This window comes from Suricata suricatta, chromosome 4, assembly GCF_006229205.1.
Source record: "Suricata suricatta isolate VVHF042 chromosome 4, meerkat_22Aug2017_6uvM2_HiC, whole genome shotgun sequence".
Lineage (NCBI taxonomy): Eukaryota > Metazoa > Chordata > Mammalia > Carnivora > Herpestidae > Suricata > Suricata suricatta.
This window is the reverse complement of record NC_043703.1, coordinates 9051436-9067249: the sequence shown is the minus strand read 5'-3', so window position 1 is coordinate 9067249 and position 15814 is coordinate 9051436. Positions and strand designations below refer to the sequence as shown.

Sequence of the window (15814 nt, the reverse complement as noted above, 5' to 3'; positions counted from 1 at the left end):
AATCTAAGAGGCAAGGAAGTCAGGGCATTGAGTTATTCTCTAAGCCAGAGTTTGGGTCTGCAACGTAAAGCGCCTTCATCACTGGGAACCTTCAGCAAAGCTGTCCGACACAGCGCAGTCTTGTGCCAACGGTGGATTGGGTTTCACTTCTGAGCATGCAAGGGGCAGAAGAGGAAGAACCCCAGCAGCTGAGATACAAATCCAGTCGAGAGCTCAGCGGAGCTATGAAAACACATCTAGGGTGAACATGAAAACGTGAGCGCCTCAGAAATAAGAGACACGGGGGGCGGAGTTGGGAGTTTAAGCCAACTTTCTGTCAACTTCAAAGGGACCTAACACGAAGGCTACCTGAATGAACAGAAGCACTCCCCAGGTGACAAGCATAAAAGGAACAGGAAAAGAGGCATTTTCCAAGGGGCCTGGAGAATGCATTTAGATTTCATCAGTTTCTGCCACAGCCTTGTATTTTTTTCCATATGCTTGAGCTTTCAAGAGCATGATTTATTATAAAATCATTCTATATGCATTCTAAATGAACTTAAGTCAATGTTTTGATGAAAAGTAAGACATTCTTTTTATTAGCTATCAACAGAGTGGTGTCAAAACTGAATTTCCTGGATGCAGGCTCCGAGTGGGCTCAGAAGGCCGTAAGTGTGGCACATAGTGTTTCCACTGTTCCTTGAATACTTGTGTGGAGTAGAAATGGACACTGAAGGATGGCTCCCTCTCTGAAAACCCCATCCAACAGCCCGGCGAGGTACGCAGGAGCCACACACAGTATAGCATTTCTGGCCTCATCTTATCTCTCTCTCGCCATCATCCATCCTTCAAAGCAAAGCAACCAAATCCTCACCCCTGCTATTCCTCTGACCTGACCTACTCCACCGCGCTCACCAATGACTTCCTAATTATGCAACCTGACAAATCCGTCCTCTGTCCCCATCCCTCCCCTTCCTCCCCCTGTCCCAGGATAATAACCGTGGCCCTGTCATTAAACCAGTCACCCCAGCTGGGAACCCCGGACTTTGTTTTCCGGCGCATTCCATTATTGCTCCGGTCCTAACTTCCCAGTCACTATGCCGCGCTTCGTCCTCCACAAGTGCCTGAAATGCTTTGTGTTGCCCGGAGCCTATCCTGCATTCTGTTTGCTTATTCCGCATGCATGCCACCCTTCACCCGTCACTGAGATACCTCTCCAGGTGCCTCATCGCTCCCAGATCCTAACCTCTACTTCCCCAAAGCACGCTGCACATGTCCTTCTAGGTATCTCATCGGGTAACTCTGCATCTCCATGTCCTAACCAACGGAGACAAGAGACGCGCTGCTGCCAGGATTTAGCCTTCCCTACCAGATGCATCTCACAGCTGTACCAAGGAAACAAAATCACATATTTGCAGTATCTTCTACTAGTCATATAATAACTGATAAACTCCACCCATATGTAAACTAAGAAGATGCCAGAGATTCCTACCTTGCTGCTCCTCCTGTCTCTGTATCATTATAGGTCATCACACAAGAAACCATCGGAGACACCTCTTGTTTTTTTAATTCTTTAAATTCCATCTAGTTAACATACAATGGAATATTCATTTCAGGTGTCAATATAGTGACTCAGCACTTCAGTACAACGCCTAGTGCTCATCACAAGTGCTCTCCTCAACCCTTATCACCTATTTAACCCATTCTTCTACACCTCCCCTTCTGGTAACCGTCTGTTTCCTGGTTTCTCTCCTTTTTTTCCTCTTTACCCATTTGCTTTGTTTCTTACATTTCACATATGAGTGAATTCATATGGCATTTGTCCTTCTATGACTTATTTTGCTTAGCATAATACACGCTAACTCCATCCATGGCATTGCAAATGGCACAATTTCATTCTTTTTTATGGCTGAGTAATATTCCATGGTGTGTGTGTGTGTGTGTGTGTGTGTGTGTGTGTGTGTGTGTGTGTATACATACCACATCTTCTTTATCCATTCATCAGATGATGGACACTTGGGCTGTTTCCATAGTTTGGCTATTGTAGATAATGCTCTTACAAACATAGAGGCATATGTGTACCTTTGATTTAGTATTTTTGTATTCTTTGGGTAAATACCTAGCAGTGCAATTTCTGGATTGTAGGGCCAGGTGTTATTTAGAAATTATTTCATCTATCTTAACTATAATATCAGAATTAGCAGAGCTACAGTAACAATAATTGATTTCCCTTTCCTTCCAGAAAAATCTATATTTACCTCCATGACACTTGGTGCTCCCTGGCAGTATGTTTCATAGAATGGCTCTGGAGACCAAAACTTCCTCACACCCACTCTACTCTCAACGTACCACCCTCAACATTTAGCTTCAGCTCAGCCACTAAGAGCTTCCCCAAGTTGTGGTTGCTAACGTTGCAGTTCTCAAAATGCATTCTACATACATACGTCCTCATAGGGGGCTCTGTTTGTAAGGTGATCTTCATAATAATAAAAATAAAAAGCAGATGAACACAGGGGAAGGGAAGGAAAACTCAGATGAAAATAGAGAGGGAGACAAACTGAAGAGACTCTTAAATACAGAGAACAAGTTGAGGGTGGCTGGAGGAAGGGGAGTGGGAGGGTGGGCTAAATAGGTGATGGGCACTGCGCAGGGCACGTGTGGGGATGAGCACTGACAGCACAGGGCCCGCTTTGGATTCTCTGCCTCCCTTTCTCTGCTCCTCCCCTGCTTGCTTGCGCGCACACACACACACACACACACACACACACACACACACACACTTTCTCTCAAAATAAACTTAAAAAAGACAAAGGAGAGGCACCAGAGGCATAAAAAAGAAAAAAGAATTCCTGAATGACCATATAATTGAACATGTTTAATCATTTAGAAATGACAGCTACAGGGGCGTCTGGGTGGCTCCGTTGAGCGTCCTACTTAGGCTCAGGTCATGGTCTCACGGTCCGTGGGATTGAGACCTGCATTGGGCTCTGTGCTGACAGCTCAGAGCCTGGAGCCTGCTTCGGATTCTGTGTTTCCTTCTCTCTCTGCACCTCCCCCTCCTCACAATCAGTGTGTCTCTCTCTCAAAAACAAATAAACATTAAAAAAAATTTAATACTAAAAAAAGAAGAAATGACAGCTACAACCTTGTATCCTCCTAATGTCAGAGGAAATTTTTCATAGAGCAAGGGATAATATTCATAACCCCATAACAGTCTCTTTAGTGATTCGATGAGTGTTCTTGGTGCCCAGATTAAAAACTTTCTTTTGGTTATGAATGTTGCTTCAAGGGCTATTTCACTACTTCCTTAAGAAGAATTTCTAGATTGTGCATGTGTGTATTATATGAAATATGGTCATGGTAGCTGTTTTTCTGATGAAAAGTCACTTTTCCTGGAATTCTTTACACACATGTATTTCCATAAGCAGAGTAGGTTAATCACTAGTGTGATAAATGCTTGTTCATATTTTTATCAGATCAACAATAGACTTGGTTTCTGAATAACTTGGAGAGTTACACTAAGAATTACTATCACACCATCTTTGCATAGAATTTTTCTTTAGTTTGTTTTTAGACTGAGAGTACAGTCACTATATTCCTACATTTCTAATGACTTTCTTCATTAACTCCTTTAGGCCTGTGTTTAATCAGGGAATAGACAAGCCAGACCTTTATAAACCAGCCAAGGGGTGCCCGGGGGGCTCAATCAGTTAAGCATCGACCCTTGGTTTCCACTCAGATCATGATCTCATGGTTCATGAGTTCCAACCCCACAGTGGGCTCTGCACAGGTAACATGGAGTCTGCTTGGGATTCTTTCCCTATGTCTCTCTCTCTCTCTCTCTAAGTTAAATAAACATAAATAAATAAATAAATAAATAAATAAATAAATAAATAAGCCAAAATAATACTTTGATATTCTTTCGTACCTTTCACAGTGCTTAGTGAGTTCCAGGCACCGTTCTAAATGTTCTTAACACTTATAACTTCCAATAAGGTAGGAACTATTTTTATTCCCATTTTACAAATGATACAATGGAAGCAAAGAGAGGGTAAGTAATTTGCCCAGAGTTACAGCAGCCAGTACCTCAGGGCATGAGGCCAATGTAGAGACTTCAAGGCAAACAGTGGTGGTTGCAGACTGGTGATCCAAGGAAGGGAATTGCTAAAGGATCAGGAGAGGAAACGCTTCAGGGTTCAACAGCAAAGCGGCAGCAGAAGGAAAAAAACACAAAACAAAACAAAACAAAAACACACAAAAAACTAGACTGTATGTCTCTGAACCATGGGTTAGAAGATTCTTAGAACATTCTCTGACTGAGGACAAAATTGGTCTCATTGTCTAGGACAGGCTCCAACCTTATAGGTGGAGTTTGGTACACTCACTTGTGGATGTTTTAATTTAAGGGACTGAGGATCCTAGACGATCACTGTGTATACCCTAACCAAACAAGTCTACACCCTCTCTTCTGACTGCATGATGAGCATTTCCTCCCCTCGATTTTAAATTTAAAAAATGAGCTATTCCGTTTCTTCCACTGTTGCTCCTCTGACCCCCCTTGAAAGAAATCCCCTGCTCCTCAGAGTGTCCCCATCACACAGAAACTGATGAAGTTACTTGTCTTCCATAAAATCCCTCTTTTCCTTTTAAAGAAGAAAATAGCCACAATATTTATTATCTGTATATTGCACACAGTCATTTCATTGAAATGTTTTGTTTTTCTGCATGAGCATCTCACCTGGCAAATCTCTGTGCCCAAAAAAGACCACATAGTTACTTACCTCTATCATGCATAATGCTCATTGGGCAGTTCACTCGTACAAAATGCCTAAGGGATATTTGTTAAATGATATTTGTCAATGGAAACCATAATTTATGTGTTACCCTGCTTTTTCCATCAACCCATTCATGTGTGGTCCACAAAAAAGTGCTCAATAAATCTTGATAAATTCCTTCACTGTTGAGTCAGAAATTGTGGAATCAACAACAAAAGATTATGATTACAATCTAGTATTTGTTATTTAAATGAATAACAGTTAACAATATAAAGTGCCTCAACCACGTTGTGTAATTCCTCAGAACCCACGCTACAAACGCTACCCCCTGGGATTCCTTTCTAACAAAGGCAAACATGTTCTTCCTTCCTTCACACCTGGGGAGGGCACATGGCATATGTTTTGGTCCTAGTCGGTCTTCTCTATCTCTGACACATAGCTGCCAACAGTTCATAAATTTGAATTTTCACATGATAGCAATTAGGAAGAAGGCTTGTAACTCAAGGCTACCAAGTCCCTTTGCATCAACATATTCTGGGTTTGCTTTGACCTTTCTGAAGACGTTGCATATGTAAACCACATGCTTGCGTGTGTTCTGCTGGCATTACTCTAAGACTGTGAAGTTAAATGTCACTGGATCCTAGACATCCAGGCCACCTTAGCTTATTATGACACTATTTGGAATATAATCACAATGAACAAATCTGTTTCATAGAAACTGCTTAAAAAAGATCAAGGGACACAAATCAGGAGAGACTATTGAATACTGAAAACGAACCAAGGACTGAAGGTGGGGGGAAGGGGGTAATGGTCATGGAGAGGGGCACTTGTGGGGAGAAGCACTGGGTGTTATATGGAAACCAATTTGATAATAAACTATTATAAATTTTTTTTTAAAGTAGACATGTAAATCATTTGGTAATTCTTCATGAAAACATCTCTGCTGATGCCACATTCTTTTTATTCTTCTCCTCTTCAAATACTTTTTTACTTGTATTCATTTAAATTTCAGACCAGAACTATAGGGCAGGTCCCCTAACAATGTATAGCTCTATAATGAGAAAAGATCTCAGTTGATCAAATGTCTAACACTGATTGCTTAATTTTGAGAATGCTCTTGCTTTTAATATAAATGGCCAAGATGACACAAAAATACACCAAATAGAATTTGAAAAATGAAAGACTTATCAAATTATTGTTACAATGCATAAAATATTAGACTTTTTACTTCCCCCATTAAACTACTCACCCCCTCACAAAATTTTATTTTTGGGAGAATAATTCTTTGGTTGCTAGAAGTTCCATCATTCCCCTCTGTCTTCCCACTGTTTGAGCATGCTAGAAACTCATCATCCTCCACACCAAGCATCAGGCACAGTGCCTGGCACATTCTAGGCATTCGATAATTGTTTGATCAGAGAATAAATGAGAATCTTTTGAAGTTACACAAACGAACCAAAATCTTTTGAGGATGGATGATAAAAAAAAGTTTGCATCGAAGGATAAAGTACTCTTTCAAGTTGAACCTGTCTACTAATCTAAAAATTCAAAGGCTCTTGTACATTACCCTGGCATTTTATTTTCTATCCACACCACTTTGAAACAATAATTTTGTTTTATCTAGCTTTTTAATATCGTCTGTCATGATGAGGAAAGACTGAGAAAGTGGCCCATGTTCATGTCGGCCTGCAAAATACAGAGTGTTGCAAACTCACGAAGACAATCTGCCATAAATAGGACAGTTGATAGTCTCACATATCTTCATATTCTCTGTAATTAAGAGGGAAACTGATTCAAAGTCCAAAGCTAAATTCACACTGATTCTTTTTTGTATTAACTCTAAATGCAGGCCAAGATATTGGCTTCCTTTTTTTTTTAACTACTCCTTTATAACATTTATATTCTTTACGTTTATTTATTCATTTTGAGAGACAGAGAGAGCAAGTGGGGAAGGAGCGGAGAGAGGGAGAGAGAGAATCCCCAGGCAGGCTCTGCACTGTCGGCACAGAACCCAACACGGGGCTTGAGCTCACGAACTGGGAGACCATGACCTAAGCTGAAATCAAGAGTTGGACACTTAACCGACTGAGCCACCCAGGCACCCCTACCACCAATAATAACACTTAGAGAATCAAAACAAAAGTACTTCAAATCCTTCAGAAGAAAAGTATTATGCAACTTTTAAATAGTCACCTCCTCACACTGTAGTTACAGTAAGTACTTTCTGCTTATTGATGGAGTAAAATATATTTCTATCATTTTGTATACATGAATGGGTGGTGTCTTTTCTCATTTTCATAAGTGTGCTCCCTTCAACATTTTTCCCTATACTCTGAATTTGTCAGTTCTCTTTTCCCGTTGCAGTGCCCGGAAGTGCCAAGGTCAGCCCCGTGGCACAGTTCCTCCCCACCTGCTCCTCTGCCAGCCCAGCCTCTGGACACAGGAGTCCCCAACCCCTGAGCTCAAGAGCTCATCTTTGGCTCTCTGGACCCGATCAACTTTGGTTTTCTGCCAGCCACCAATTTTTCCATTGTATTCCAGTGCTGTCCGTGAATCGGCCTACATGTGGGATAGTGTTTCTCTGCATATGTGAAACTTGGCTGTGATCATGAACTTATGTCTGGACTGAGTGATAGGGGACAACCTTGTCCAAGGCCTAGGTCACCCCTCCCTAGCAGTTTCACTGCCTTGTGCCACCCCACCCCCCCTCTTTAAATCACATCATTGTTTTACTCTACACAGTGGTCACCAGCCCTAGAGACAACCTAGCAGCGGCAGAAAGTACTGAGTGCATACTGCTTGGCCTATGTGGACCTGCATAGTTGGTAATTGTCCTTTAGTGGGACATACACTGTTGCAGAAATCAAATAGAAGTTATCTGACCAATCACATTTGAGAAAACAACATCATTTTTTTCACTTTATATCACTTTCACATAAAAATTTTGCCTGTCATCTTTGGGCCATGCTAATCGTCTCTGTATTGTTCCAATTTTAGTATATGTGCTGCCAAAGCAAGTGCTCACATAAAAAAATTTTTAATTTTTCCTTTTTTTTGACAGAGAGAGAGATGGAGCACCAGCAGAGGAGGGGCAGAGAGAGAGGGAGACAGATTCTGAAGCAGGCTCCAGGCTCCCAGCTGTCAGCACAGAGCCTGACATCGGGCTCAAATTCACAGACCCAAGAGATCATCACCTGAGTCAAAGTCAGACTCTCAACCGACTGAGCCACACAGGCACCCCTCATATAAAATTCTTTAAACATCAAAACAAGAGAGGGTTGAAATGGAACAATACTATTTTGTAGTAAGCTGCATGTTTTCTTAGGCCTGATTCTAAAAGCAGTAAAAAATAAAATAAAAATAGATGCTCTTGCTAAAAAAGGTGATTGATACAGATTCTCTAACTTTTTGGCTACAAACTGTGAGAAAGTACTTACCGACTCACTAACTCAAAATAGCCTCATGCATTTCCTACATTCCTATGTGAACTATCTTTTAAAAGGTCAAACTAAGCATTTTTCTCCTTTTGAAATTTATGAATTTTGGGGCATCTTGTGCACTGGGCTTGACCTTATCTTCAGAACAGAGAAAGCTTCTGCATCTTCTGAACATGCTAGCAAGTTCCTCTGTGTCCACTGAGAGCCGTGAATACGGAAGGTTTGGGAGAAGAAAACTGGGGAAGATCACACGGTGTTGCTAAGAGAAGCCTAGTGGAGTTTGTTGCTTCTCTGTCTCAAGAATCTGCTACCTAGGGGCATCTGGGTGGCTCAGTCGGTTGGGTGGCTGACTTTGGCTCAGGTCATGATCTCACTGTTTCTGAGTTTGAGCCTCGAGTCAGGCTCTGTGCTGACAGCTCAGAGCCTGGAACCTGCTTCGGATTCTGTGTGTCTCTCTCTCTGCCCCTCCCATGTTCAAACTCTGTCTCTCTGTCTCTCAAAAATAAATAAATGTTAAAAAAATTTTTTAATTAAAAAGAAAAGACTGTTATCTATTTGCCAAAATAAATAAATATAAACAAAAAGAAATAGATTGACAAAACTTTCTAAAACCAGATAATCATCAACTACCAAGCTAAGGGGCCACACATGACATCAAGCTATGCCGGAGAAACTGAGGCCAAAATTTCAAGAATCTAATGAGAATATAATGGGATCCTAAGGATGAGGCTGGCAAAAAAAAAAAAAAAAGAGAGAGAGAGAGAGACAGCTCAGAAGCAGATGGCCACAGTGCACCTGGAAGGATTCAAGGTCCCAAGTGGGTGTCCACCCCTCATTGTGGTTCTGACCACCATGATCAGCAGTGTGGGACCCGGGGCACCCTTGTGCCTTCCACTCGGGCTTCTCTGTCCACAACTTGGAGGGGCTTGAAAGGGGAGAGAAGTACTTCAGAGTCGCTGCAGTGACTCAGCACATGAATGCTGACTCCACGGTTATCTGATTCAGAGCCAGTCTGGCTTGTGACCTGGGTCACCCAGTCCCAACTGCTGCGGATCGACCGGCTGACCAGAGCTGGTGCACACTTGTTCTCCAGCCGTCTGTCTGATGAGTTCACATGAGTCAGTGGTCAATACTAGACTGGCCTTCCCATTTTTAAACCTTTTGTCACGCCAGAAATCCATGGATAGGTTTTTTTTGAATATAGCATGATAATATTCCACCGATGGCCCTCAATTTTGTGGGGCTGTGTTGTTGTTAATAAAAGGTCTGTTTTCCGTGAGTTTAAACAAACCAGCAACAACTCATGGAGTTTAAAGGAAGTCAAATTTTACCTGCCAAACATTTCCTCATAAGCACTCCAGAGCAAAATAAATATGGAAATTTCTATGTGTTTTCAAAGCAGAAGATTCAAATGTATTATTCTTCTCGAGGGTAAATCTTTCACGCTATTATCTTCCAGAATTTCAAATGTACCAGGAAAAGGTGAGATTAGTATTCCAAACCACTTCCGTAGGTAAGATTAGATTATTATTTCTTAAAGGATCAGCACATCAGCTTTCTCTGGGTTTCCAGACATGGAGTATTTACTACGGTACCACATACATGCTAAGTACCCAGCAGACATGAAGGCTTGGGTAAGACTTTGTGATTGCCAAGCCAAAAGTCAGCAAAAGAAGGGCCCCTGGGTGACTCAGTTGGTTAAGCGTCTGACTTCAGCCTAGGTCATGATCTCGCCCTTCCCAAGTTCAAGCCCCATGTCAGGCTCTGTGCTGACAGCTCAGAGCCTGATGCCTGTTTCCGATGCTGTGTCTCCTTCTCTTTCTCTGCCCTTCCCTCACTCACGCTCTCTCTCTCTCTCTCAAAAATAAACATTAAAAATAGTTAGCAAAACATACACCAGACAGAAACTATCACTGTACCTACAGCAATAGCTTGAGGCTCAGTAAGATAAGAAACATCTCCATAAGCACACATTTTTTTAAAGCATGGAGTCAACCAACACAATGAATGGCAGGGCAGGTAGAGCGGAAGACCGTGACGGGAGCCCAGTGTGGTTCTGGCATCTCTTGGGAGCACGGCAGACCACACAACGGCTCTGGTTTCTTCAGTGGACACATGTGCCTTTGGCTTTCTCTGGGAGACTGAGTGCACAGTGCTCTGAGCCGAAGTTGCAGATATCAGAGGCACATGGTATGGACTCATCAGCCTGAGATGAAAATGACCTTTGCCCAGGGCCAGCCCTTTGCTCATGGTCTCTCCGGGGTCGGCAAACCAGGGAGGCAGCTTTCCAGGAAGTAGGAAAAGAATCCACACATTGTGGTCCCCTGCCAACCCCACTTTTCCATCCACAACCCACCGTCAACAGGCTCCATGCTTCTTCCTGCAGAGGGAGGTCGGGTGTTGGAAACCGCTTCTGAAGGCTCCCTCTTCTCTGCCGTGACATTTCCTGGCACCCCGTCAGCTGGCTACTGAGTCTCAGCGTTCACTTTGTAAAATGAATTAACGTATAAGAAATTTGCTGATGGTTGCAGGCTCAGCATTCTTAATATTAGAAAATGACAAAACTTCCTGATTGGATTTATGTTTTTAACTGTCCTCCTTTAGAGGAGGGAACCTTCCGCGCCTTCCACGCCCCTTGCTACTACCTCAAGGACTGAGTGCGTCCCGACTGGCCTATTCCCATCAAGGGCCAGAGCGAAGGCGATGCAGGTGCATACATCATTTCCTGACTCTCCAGTGGGGGACTGCTTACTTCCAGAGGTGGAAATAACAAACACCTGATGAAACCAAACACTGAAAAAAGGTGCCACTTGAGACAAGACAAGAGAGGCAGGGCCTCTAAGGTGGTGCCCATAATGTGGTGCTGAATTTCATGCGACCTTTGTGAGCCATGAATTGCATGTTTTACAGTATTTTACCACGGCATTCTTTTCTAATAAGCCTCCTTTTGTTTTGCATCCATTTTGCTGTATAATATGCAAAAGAAAGAAAAGCAGAAAGGCTGGAAATTCGGTCTCTGGGATTTGAAGTGCTCTCACTTGCGTGCTGAGAAGGTTTCTAATGAATATTTTTGGCATCAGCTGCTGATGGCAGCTTGGTACTAGCAGCACTTGATTCAAAATGTCATGTGATACAATAATACACAAATTGAGTGCGCAGAGGGGACAAACATCATGCAACCTGCCGTAGGCACAGCGATTGCTCGTGTGCATTCAAGGAGAGAGATCGCGAGGTAGAAACTTGAAATCTGAAGAAAATAAACCCTCAAGAGCCACAAATGCCAGAAAAAAAGTTATTAACAAATGGAGCATAGCAATTTTTTATGTGATTGCAATTCCAGTGGTTTCTTTAGTCAAAACCATATGGCATTCATTTAAGAATGATCTGGAACAATTCAAGCACTCAAGTCAGGGGCGTCTGGGTGGCTCAGTCGGTTAAGCATCTGACTCTTGATTTGGGCTCAAGTCATGATCTCACAATTTGTAAGTTTGAGCCCCTATTTGGGATCCTCTCCCTCCCTCTCTCTCTGACCCCTCACTGCTCATTCTCCTCTCTCTCTCTTTCTCTCTCTTTCTCTCTCACACAATAAACTTAAAAATAATAAAGTACTAAAGTCAATGAGAAAGCATATCCACTTAATATAATAAAATGCATTTACCATTAATTTTTAATAACCAATTTTCTTAAAATAGTAGCCCCTGTCTCCACTGCTTAATTTTTGTTTTCCACTAGTCTTTCTTCAGAGGCAGATTTAAAAAGCAAACAAAAACAAAGCAAGAAAACCTATCTGTTCCTGAATACAATTTGGATAACTATTAGAACTGCCTTAGCTAAAAAATTCTCAAATATTAGCAGTGAATTATCTAATACCAACTTTAAAAATAAGTGCATTCCAAATATTAGTCTCAAAGACGTTCCCTCAACACCACGGTGTTCCCTTGTCTCACACTTTCTCATTTGTGCTTGAACATTTGCATAGTTTCTGTGTTAGCTCCTCCTTCTCTTTTAATTTCCAGTATTTTTCTAATTGATCAGCTACTTCTTTTCCTTGGATCGATTAGTACATCTTCCCCACTTAATTTTTGTTTCATATTTATTATGTTGACTACCTTTGTCCAAGTGCTGGCTCCCCAAAACCAGCTGGTTTTTTTTCAGTATAGTTACTTCCTCCCTCTGTGCCTCAGTTCCCTCATCCTCCCAAGGTTGTGCTGGGGACAGATAAGTTAGGGGGGCTCCTAGGACTGTATCTGGTGCCTAGGGAGCTCTGTGTTCCTATTTGCATCTTAAAAGTGGATATTTTTTAAATGTGAATACATATTATTCAAAGTATTTTAATATACCAACTTTAATTTGTTTCTCTCCCCATGGGTCTACAGATTACTTCAGTTTAAGTCATTGGCTTGATTATTTTAAGTTGGCCATCTGTAGAAACTTAAGAGAAGGAAGAATCCTAAACATCGTGTTGCCCAACTTTCTTTTACTATAGTAGGTTCCTAATCATCATGATTATTGTCATCATGGTTTTGTTAACGAATTGCACTTCTCGGGGGCTCTGATGCCACTGGAGTGCGCTTGTCATCTAAACTCTGGGCCTGGAGATGTCCGAGAGCATGGATAAATTCACTCCGCCCTTCTGATTCACTGTTCTGATAGCACAAGTCTTCACACGCCCTGTGCTGTGATCACTAGTCCTGGTATAGGTAGAAAAGCCCTGCAGACTTCCATTCATTCTCTTCCTTTCACTGTCCAGCCCTGTGTGGCTAATAATCCATTTGCACAATGACCATGCACTGGGTCCTGAAACCGCCTTCCTGAAGGTAGGGGCGAGGCAGCTATCACCTCTCTTCCTCCTCCGGCAGGAAATTGGGAGTCAAAGGTTAGGATCATGCCCAGGGTCATAAATTGGATGTGTTAGCGGGACCTGTAAAACCCAGGCCTTAGGATTTCCCTTCCTACGTGTTTTTACAGTGCATGCTGCCTCCCCCCAAACATGTCACACTACCACAGCAGCGAAAGCAAATATCCTAGTGAGGGGCAGGGAACCAAAACAATGTAGAAATAGAAAAATAATGCCTGAATGGGCAGTAAGCTATTCACTCATTCAGCAGCTTCAGGTCAAGTTCACACTGAAGCTGTCTGTACAATGTAGATATTGGGGCAACCCACGAGTGAGTTCCATATTCAGCCAAGATGTGACTGAAAAAAAAGTCCTCTGGGTCATAGATGAGAAAACCTGGAAAGAATTGTCCTTGACCTCATCTGCCTATGGACAACGTAGGCGCATGTTTAAATTGCCAGGACCACACTTCCTGTTCTTTCTTGAGAGTTAGGAAGCCATTATTGTTTAAGTAAGGTAAATGAGTGTCATTTCTAAAATGAAAAGTTGTCACATCCTCATCATAAAAACTTAAGTAAAAGGAAGTCTGTGTAATATCCTTATGATATCTCCAGGCCACAAAGGCAACAGATGGTCTCTGGGTTTTAGAGATCTCTTTGTGTTCTATATTAAAATGTTTCCAATAGATTGACATAGTATAGGAGTCTGATTCCTTATTAAAAGATTTCTTCTCAGGTTTTGTGTGACTTCTACCAAGTATGAGATAGGAGCCATTGTGATTTGTGGCTTAGGTTGATGGCACAAACTTTCTCCCCACACCACACTAGGATTACTTTCCATCACCCTACACCACACTCGGATTACTTTCCAGGTCCCTACACCTTATTGGAATTATTTTCCATGTCCCTATGCCATATTGGAATTATTTTCCATGTCCCTATGCCATATTGGAATTATTTTCCATGTCCCTACACCATATTGGAATTATTTTCCATGTCCCTACACCATATTGGAATTACTTGGTCTGCAAATATGGCAGTGAACTTATCAATGATTAGTTGGTCTGGCCATCCACTGACATGCTGCAAGGTGATTATCAAGTACATTTTTCCTAAATACACTTAGGAGCAGAAAAATATTTAATTTCCATAAATGCTAACCACAGATGAAATAAAACTGAACGAAGGGATGGTAAATTTAGTCTCGAGTTTGGAACCCAGAAGCATACAACTACAGAAGCACAAGTGTGTGACCGCAGCACGCCATTTTCCTTCCAATTGGTGCCTGTGTTTCCTTCCGTCAGATACTGAAGCTCAAGAAATGTAAAACAAGACAGCAAAATTGGAATTCAGTAGTATTGCTGAGATGACATTAAGTGTATTTCTTTAGCTAGTCACAAAATCCTCATCAAGAGGCCAAACTGCCTAATTCTATCAAGAGGAGAACATGGATGAAAGAATTTAACTACTGTTAAACCGTCTGAGTATAACAATCCCCAGAGGCCACTGGGCGAAGTCTGACTACTACCTGTGCCAGGTGATGAAGGTCAACATCGACAGGATTAAGTCATATTGGTAGTATTGATAGGTACCCTGCATACGATGTGATGAAAATGGCACCTTACATCTGGAACCTTCCTCCCAAAAACCCATAACCCTAGACTAAATGTGAGGAAAATATCAGATTAACCCAAATTGTGTCCTCCACCAAATCAGCATCCCTCAAAACTGTCAAGTCCATCAAAAACAGAGAAAGTTTGGGGCGCCTGGGTGGCTCAGTCAGTTGAGCATCTGGCTTTGGCTCAGGTCAGATCTCACAGTTCGTGGGTTTGAGCCCCGCATCAGGATCTGTGCTGACAGCTAGCTCAGAGCCTGGAGCCTGTCTTCAGATTCTGTGTCTCCCTCTCTCTCTTTCTGTCCCTCAAAAATAAAAATTTAAAATTAAAAAAATTAAAAAATAAAAAAAAAACAGAAAATTTGCCCCATTGTAGACAAGCCTGAGGAGATGTGATTAGTAAATGTGATGTGATATCTTGGATGGGGTCCAAGAAGAGAAAAAGAACATTAGATAAAAACTAATAATATCCTAATAAAATACAGATTTGCATTAAAAATAGTGTATCAATATTAGCTCATCAATGGTCACAGAGGCACCACACTGATGAGAGGCTAAGTAGGGGAGACCAGGGTGTGTAGAATTCCCTGTACTATTTTTGTGACTCTTCTGTAAACCTGAAACTATTCTGAAATAAAAGTCTTCTTAAAAATAGGGGCACCTGGGTGGCTCAGTTGGTTAAATGGCTGATTTCAGCTCAGGTCATGATCTCATGGTTCGTGGGTTCAAGCCCCATGTCGGGCTCTGTGCTGACAGCTCAAAGCCTGGAGCCTGCTTTGGATTCTGTGTCTCCCTCTCTCTCTGATCCTCCCCTGCTCATACTCTGTGTGTGTGTCTCTCTCTCAAAAAATAAATAAATATTTAAAACATTTAAAAAAAAATTTTTAATTAAAAAATTAAAAAGCTTCTCCTTCTATTCTACTGATATCTGTGGATCAGAATAATTCAACTAAGCAACTATTTTTGTATTTCTTCTGCTTTAAGGAGGACTGTGAGGGCAGCCATGGAAAGCCCATGCGCCGGAATGACCTCACAGACGGCCCACGCAGTGGACGTCTGCTCTCACCAGTGTGTGCCCCTAGTCTTATGTATACAAGTTGGCCTTGTTACTTTAACTGTGTAATTTAATTATTTTTGAAATCACAAGCATAACTGCAAAAGCGAGAGTTCTA

At 41.9% G+C, this 15814-nt stretch overlaps 1 protein-coding gene and 1 pseudogene across 1 annotated transcript in view; both read right to left on the bottom strand.

Annotated features, from left to right (window-relative positions):
* The window catches only part of FGF14 (fibroblast growth factor 14), a 612348-nt gene that overhangs the window by 495552 nt on the left and 100982 nt on the right, over positions 1–15814 (bottom strand). The gene's annotated exons all lie outside the window — the stretch shown is intronic.
* Positions 7675–7771, bottom strand: LOC115290939 (annotated as a pseudogene).